Genomic DNA, 7,714 nt, shown 5'->3' on the forward strand with positions numbered 1-7,714 from the left:
ACGGCCAGCCTGCAAATAGCCATCAGCCCCTCACCCAGGCTGGCCAGGCACCCCAGCAGGACCCCCACCCTGATCTGGGACCCCCCTCAGGGCAAACCAGCCGTCCCTCACCCATGCACCAGGCCTGTATCCTATATAATAAAAGGGTAACATGGAAATTGATCCTAACAGCAGAATGACTGGGAATGACTGGTCACTGTGACACACACTGATTACCAGGGGGCAGACACTCAATGCAGGAGCTTTCCCCTGGTTTTCATTGTGCTCCCACAGAGGGAGCTCTGCTCAGCCACAAGTCAGGCTGATGACTGCCCGTACAGTGTTGGTGGTGGGAGCCTCTCTCGGCTCCTCAAAAGCACTAAGGATATCCGACTGCAACTTAGCCCTGCTCCCCGTTGGCAAGTGGACATCCCCTGAGGGCTCCTGGGCTGCCAGAGTGATATCTGACTGCCAGCTTAGGCCCAACCCCCTGGGGATCGGGCCTAAGCCAGCAGGTGGTCATCCCCCGAGGGGTCCCAGACTGCAAGAGGGCACAGGCTAGGCTGAGGGACCCCCCCCCCCAAGTGCACAAATTTTTGTGCACTGGGCCTCTAGTCTTACCTAATAATAGACAAACATGTAAATTGACCGTACCTTTGCTATGCTAACCAGCTAATCCGGAGAGTGCAAATTAACTAAACAAAGATGGCGGTTAATTTGCATACGTAGGCTCTAAGTGGTGGAGCGAAACCTGATGGCCCGTGGCTGGCGGATCAGCGAGGCCTCACGGCCCCGGGGGCTGGCGGAGCAGCAAGGCCTGACGTTTCCGGGGCCGGTGGAGCAGTGAGTTCTCACGGTTCCAGGGCTGGCAGAGCAGAGAGGCCTGACTTTTCCGGGGCCGGCGGAGCAGCGAGGCCTCACAGCTATGGGGCCGGAAGAGCAGCGAAGCCTGATGTTTCCAGGGCCAGCGGAGCAGTGAGGCCTCATGGCCCTGGGGCCGGCGGAGCAGCAAGGCCTGACGTTTCCGGGGCCGGCTCCAGCTGGAGCCCGGCCAGAGCGAAGGCCTCGATCCCGGGTGCCGGAGGCAAACTGGTGCCAGCAGCCAGGGGAAAGGAAGGCCTATTGCACGAATCTCTTCGTGCAGCAGTCCTCTAGTCCTATCTAATAATAGACAAACGTGGTAATTAACCGTACCTCCGACATGCTTCCCATTGGCTAATCAGGACGATATGCAAATTAACTGCCAACCAAGATGGTGGTTAATTTGCATACATAGGCGCAATCATGGGAGGCAAAAGGGATCGGAAACCCAGGCGGCAGGCAAGAGCTGGGGGGCGGGCAAAGGCGGCCCAGCCGGCAGCCTTTTCCCGCCCCCCAGCAGGTGATCGCCATTGAAAACCTGGCGGCAGGTGAGGCAACAACCCCAGGCCGGGGGTGCGGGCTGCCTGTGGCTGGTGATCGCATTGTGGATGAAAGGGAGAGAGCCCGGGAGCAGGCCGGTCGGCACCCCTGGACCCCCCGGGGGCTGGGGGTGTCGGCTGGCCTGCTTCCCCGTGATTGCCATGGCGATCGGAGGGAGAGAGAGCCCAGTCGCAGGCCAGCAGGCAATCCCGGATCCCCTGGGGGCCGGGGGGCTGTCTGGCCTGCTTCCCCGTGATCGCCATGGTGATCAGAGGGAGAGAGAGCATGGGTGCAGGCCAGCCGGCACCCCCGGATCCCCCGGGGGCCGGGGGGTGCCGGCTGGCCTGCTTCCCCATGATCGCCATGTCACCCCCGGCACCTCAGCACCTGAGATGCAAAGGTTGGGGGTGAAATGACTTTTCCCAACCACATCTGCAAATATCCTGGGGAAGGCATCACTGAAGAGTTCACAACAACCGTCTTACTTGGCAAGGAAGAAAACAGTTGGCAACGGAAACAATCCCTTACATCAAAGTTAAGGTCCCTCTGAGTAAAAAAGAATATTTCCAAAGTAAAGGAGGGAGCAGGCAAAAATAATAGGTTCTCATGACTTCCACTGAAGTTTGAGCATATGACAGAGTCAAAAGAAACAGACAAATTGAAACAGACAGTGGGCCAAACTGGTTTGGCTCAATGGATAGAGCGTCGGCCTGCGGACTGAAGAGTCCCAGGTTCGATTCCGGTCAAGGGCATGTACCTTGGTTGCGGGCACATCCCCAGTAGAAGGTGTGCAGGAGGCAGCTGGTCGATGTTTCTCTCTCATCGATGTTTCTGACTCTCTATCCCTCTCCCTTCCTCTCTCTGTAAAGTATCAATAAAATATATTTTTTAAAAAAATAAGACAATGAACATTCAAAGGACCCGAATCAACTGTCACTGTTTGTCCCAATAGCAGCAATGCTTATGTGATAATATAGTTTAACAAACATACAAAACAAGTCACATGATAAGTGAGCAAGATAATTACTCTCAAGTCAAGCTAAGTGCCCCCCAATCACAGTGGCCCAATGCTGACATACAAAGCATACAAATAATTCTCACTCTGGCATAAAAGTGACAACTTCTCTTAGAAGAAAAGCAGATACTGTAAATTTCTCAAAGTCTTCCTGAACCATTTTTTAAAGTAATTTTTACTTCTGACCCTTGGTGGTCAGCATACATCATAGTGAGTGGTCTAACTCCCGGTCGAGGGGACAATTTGCATATTATGCTTTTATTATATAGGATATCTTCAAATACTCTAGTATTCCAAAGTTCCAATGGTCTGACATATTTTGTATAATGTATTCTTTTGAACCACGATCCAAATAAAGTCCTACTTTATGATTTTTAAATTTGTTTCCTTGCATTTTTAAAGCAATTGTTCTAATTTATTTTTAATTTAAAACACTTTTAAAACTATGGTTTTATTGATTTTAGAGAGAGGGAGAGGGAAAGAGAGACATAGAAACATTAATGATGAGAGAGAATCATTGATCAGCTGCCTCCTGCATGCCTCACACTGGGACCAAACCCACAACCCAGTCATGTGCCCTGACTGGGAATTGAACTTCGAACACTTGGTGCCTGGGTTGATGCTCATCACTGAACCATACCGCCTGGGCTTCTTGGATTTTTTTGAACTTTGGTTTCTACTTTGATCTCTTTTTTTTCTTCCCTTGCAATTTATTTATTGAAGAAACAAGGTCATTTTTCCATATTTTGGATTTTGCTAATTATGTCTTCATGAATTTGTCTAACATGTTTCTCTGTTCTCTGTATTTACTGTAAATTAGTAGTTTGATCCAAAGGCTTGATCAGCCTGGCCAGTGTGGCTCACTGATTGAGTGTCAACCCATGAACCAGGTGGTCACACTTTGATTCCTGGTCAGGGCACATGCCGGGGTTGTGGGCTTCTTCCTCAGTGGGGGGTGTGCAGGTGGCAGCCGATCGATGATTTTTTCTCATTATTGATGTTTCTGTCCCTCTCTTTCTCACTCTTCCTCTCTCTGAAGTCAATGAAAACATATTAAAAATATTTTAAAACATAAATAAAGGCTTGATCAAATTCTGGTTAAATATGGAGGGACAACAAATATTTTGCTAAGTTCTTCTATCAGGAGGTACACAATGTCTAGTTGTCTATTTTTTTCGGTGATATTAGCTGTTGATCCATTATGGATTGAAAAATGGTGGTATTTTTATATTATTTCTTCTTCATTGATTAGCTGGTATATTTCTATAAAGAGATACTGTCCCTTATAAACTGTTTTGTTACCCAGTGGTGATATATATATATATATATATATATATATATATATATATATATAGTCTGTGTATAGCTTGATTTATTCTTTTTATTTACAATTTTAAAATAATTGGTTGTTTCATACCTTTCAATTGCAACCAACTTTATTTTTTCTTAAGCATCAATTCCCCATCAGGACACATACAAGAATCAATCAGTGAATGCATAAATAAATGGAACAACAAATTGATATTTCTCTCCTTCTCAAATAATTAAATTTAAAAATTTGAACCTTATATTTATAGTCAATTGATTTTTTATAGAAGTGCCAAGAATTGTATTAAATATTCATAGAAGCGCTAACCACAAGAGCCAAACTGTGGCAGCAATCAAACACCCATCAACTGATGAAAGAATAACCTAAGTGTAGTATGTCTATATAATGAAATACTATTCAACCATAAAAAGGAAGTACTAATACATACTACAATAATGATGGACCTTGAAAATATATGTTCCATGAAAGAAGCCAGACACAAAAGAACACATATTGCAAACTTTCATTTATATGAAATGTCCAGAATAGTATATGTACTACTTGGTGTGAATACTGCACCATGTGGATATGTTACCATGTTGATGTATATCCTTCCAGTTTTTTCCTGCATTTCTGAATGATGATTGTCTTGTAGTTTAGTTGTAATTTTGATGTGGTTGTGGGAGGATGCGAGTACTGTGTTTCCTGTGCTGCCATCTTGACCATAAGCCCCTCTAACCTCTTTTATTTATTTATTTATTTACTTACTTACTTACTTACTTTTTTATTTATTTTTTTGGTTAGTCCTCACCCGAGGATATTATTTTCCCAATTTTTTTAACAGTTTTACTGAAATCAAATTTATTTATAAAATGTATAAAACTTTAGTTTACCTGAAGTGTACAATTCAGTGGTTTTTATTTATTTACAGAGTTGTGCAAACATCACCACAATCCATTTTAGAACATTTTTATCACTCCATGCAGAAACCCCATCACCATTAATAGTCACTCCTCATTTCCCCCATACTCCAAAGCCTAAGCAACTATTAATCCACTTTCTGTCTCTTTAGATTTGCTTCTTCTGGACATTTCATATAAATGGAATCATATAAAATGTGCTTTTATTTGTCACTGCTGTTTTTTCATTTAGTGTAATGTTTTCAAGACTCATCTATGTTGTAGCATGTATCAGTACTTCATTTCTTTTATTATCAAACTAGTGACACGGTGCACGAAATTCATGCATGGAGGAGGGAAGGGGGTCCCTTAGCCCAGCCTGCATCCTCTCGCAATCCAGGATGCTGCATGCACCAGTGACCATACTTTTTATACCGGTGAAAGGCATCATGCTGTTCTATGGGCAGGTACATTTTTTTGCCCTTATTATAAAAAAAAAGTACATAACATGATCCTTCTCAGGCAGTAGTACCATTTTCCCCATCTTATGGGTGGAAAAACTGAAACAGAGAGAAGTTAAGTAATTGGCTTTGTCACATAGTTACAAGTGTCAGAATCAGGGCTGACCACAAAATGTGCAAGCCAGAGTCCATCACTGCATCATCCTATTTTTTCAGTGTTAGAGTATCCTTGCCAGGTTTTAATTTTTTTAAATTAAATCTTTATTGTTCAGATTATTACATTTGTTCCTCTTTTTTTCCCCCCATAACTCCCCACCTTCCAGCTCCCACCCCACCCTCGCCCTCACTCCCCACCCACTGTCCTCATTCATAGGTGCACGATTTTTGTCCAGTCTCTTCCCGCATCTCCCACACCCCTCCCCCCCCCAAGAATAGTCAGTCCATTCCCTTTCTATGTCCCTGATTCTATTATAATCAACAGTTCATTCTGTTCCTCAGATTATTTATTCACTTGATTCTTAGATTCACTTGTTGATAGATGCGTATTTGTTGTTCATAATTTGTATCTTTACCTTTTTCTTCTTCTTCCTCTTCTTAAAGGATACCTTTCAGCATTTCATATAATACTGGTTTGGTGGTGATGAACTCCTTTAGCTTTTCCTTATCTGTGAAGCTCTTTATCTGACCTTCAATTCTGAATGATAGCTTTGCTGGATAAAGTACTCTTGGTTGTAGGTTCTTGCTATTCATCACTTTGAATATTTCTTGCCACTCCCTTCTGGCCTGCAAAGTTTCTGTTGAGAAATCAGCTGACAGTCGTATGGGTACTCCCTTATAGGTAACTGAGTTTCTTTCTCTTGCTGCTTTTAAGATTCTCTCTTTGTCTTTTGCTCTTGGCATTTTAATTATGATGTGTCTTGGTGTGGTCCTCTTTGGATTCCTTTTGTTTGGGGTTCTCTGCACTTCCTGGACCTGTAAGTCTATTTCTTTCACCAGGTGGGGGAAGTTTTCTGCCATTATTTCTTCAAATATGTTTTCAATATCTTGCTGTCTCTCATCTTCTGGCACCCCTATAATTCTGATGTTGGTACGTTTGAAGCTGTCCCAGAGGCTCCTTACACTATCTTCGTATTTTCGGATTCTTTTTTCATTTTGCTTTTCCGGTTGGGTGTTTTTTGCTTCTTCGCATTTCAAATCTTTGACTTGATTCTTGCGCTCCTCTGGTCTGCTGTTGGGAGTCTGTATAATATTCTTTATTTCACTCCGTGTATGCTTAAGTTCTAGTTGTTTCTTTATCACAACATCGAGGGTCTCATTAGATTTCTTGTAGATCTCATTAAGTTTATCGGCGGCTTCTAGACAGTTCTTGAGAGACCTTAAAAGTGTGGTTCTGAACTCAATATCCTCCCTTGATAGTTTTGTCCTGTTTCTTTGTCTCCGCATTTTTTACGCTTTCTTGGTGCACCCCCTAGTGGTCTTTGTGCGCAGTCTTGTTGTAGTTAAGCCTTGATTGTTGTAGTTAATACTAGAGGGATTTGACCTCCAGGCTGACTGGCTGTGAGAATCAGCTGTGTCTGCAGTGGGAAAACTTCTGTCCTCTGGAGAGGTGCTAATCTAGCCTTTGCCTGAGGCTATCCGGCAAATGGCACTGCGCAGGGCTTGGGCAGGGCAAGTCGCACGGGATCAACAGGGCAGGCGGAGGGAGCAGTTATGGCTGCTCTTAGTCCCGTTCCCAGAGGCTCTGCTTCTCAGAATTTCAGCAACCGCTGCAAACCTTGGAGAGAATGCTGCCCTGGCGTTCCAACCGATGCCAGACAATCCCGCTTCTCCCGTTTGAGTCTGAGTCCCTAGCGACTCGCCTGGATCTGGAGCGCAGAGCCTGGGACTCCCTCCCGATTGAAAAGGACAACAACGCCCTCAGCCACAAGCCCACTTCACCCGCACCTGCGTACCTTTGTATTTTCCACACTGCTCCTCCTCTGAGCCTCAGTATGCTGTTTTCTTTCCTTCTAGTTGAAGAATCTCTCCTCAGCCAGCCTTCCTGTGGTTCTGGGTGATGTCCGTTTTGTCTTTTAGTTGTATTTTTGAAGTGGTTGTTCGAGGCAGCAAACTCCAGTGTTTACCTATGCCGCCATCTTGGTTTTTCCCATTTATTTTTGAAAAATTAAATATATACATATTTTTAAATATGAATCCTGGACATGTGCCTTTTACCGGAATCAAACCTAAGACCCTTCAGTCCGCAGGCCAACCCTCTATCCACTGAGCCAAACAAGCTGGGCTATATAAATATATTTTTATTGATTTCAGAGCGGCAGGGAGAGGGAGAGAGAGATAGAAACAGAAATGTTGAGAGAGAATCATTGATTGGCTGCCTCCTGCATGCCACCCACAACCCGGGCAAGTGCCCTGACCCAGAATCAAACCTGAGACCCTTAGGTCCGTAGGCCCATGCTCTATCCAAAGAGCCAAAATGGCTAGGTCCCCTTTGATTTTTAGATAGCGTGGAAGGGAGGGGCGGAGGGGGCGAGACTAAGAAACATTGATATGAGAGATACATGGACCAGTCACCTCCTGCACAGGTCCCGACCCAGGTTGGTGAGGCCTGCAACCCAGATACATGCCCTTGACCGGGAATCAAATCCGGACC

This window comes from Myotis lucifugus, unplaced genomic scaffold, assembly GCF_000147115.1.
Source record: "Myotis lucifugus unplaced genomic scaffold, Myoluc2.0 scaffold_914, whole genome shotgun sequence".
NCBI lineage: Eukaryota > Metazoa > Chordata > Mammalia > Chiroptera > Vespertilionidae > Myotis > Myotis lucifugus.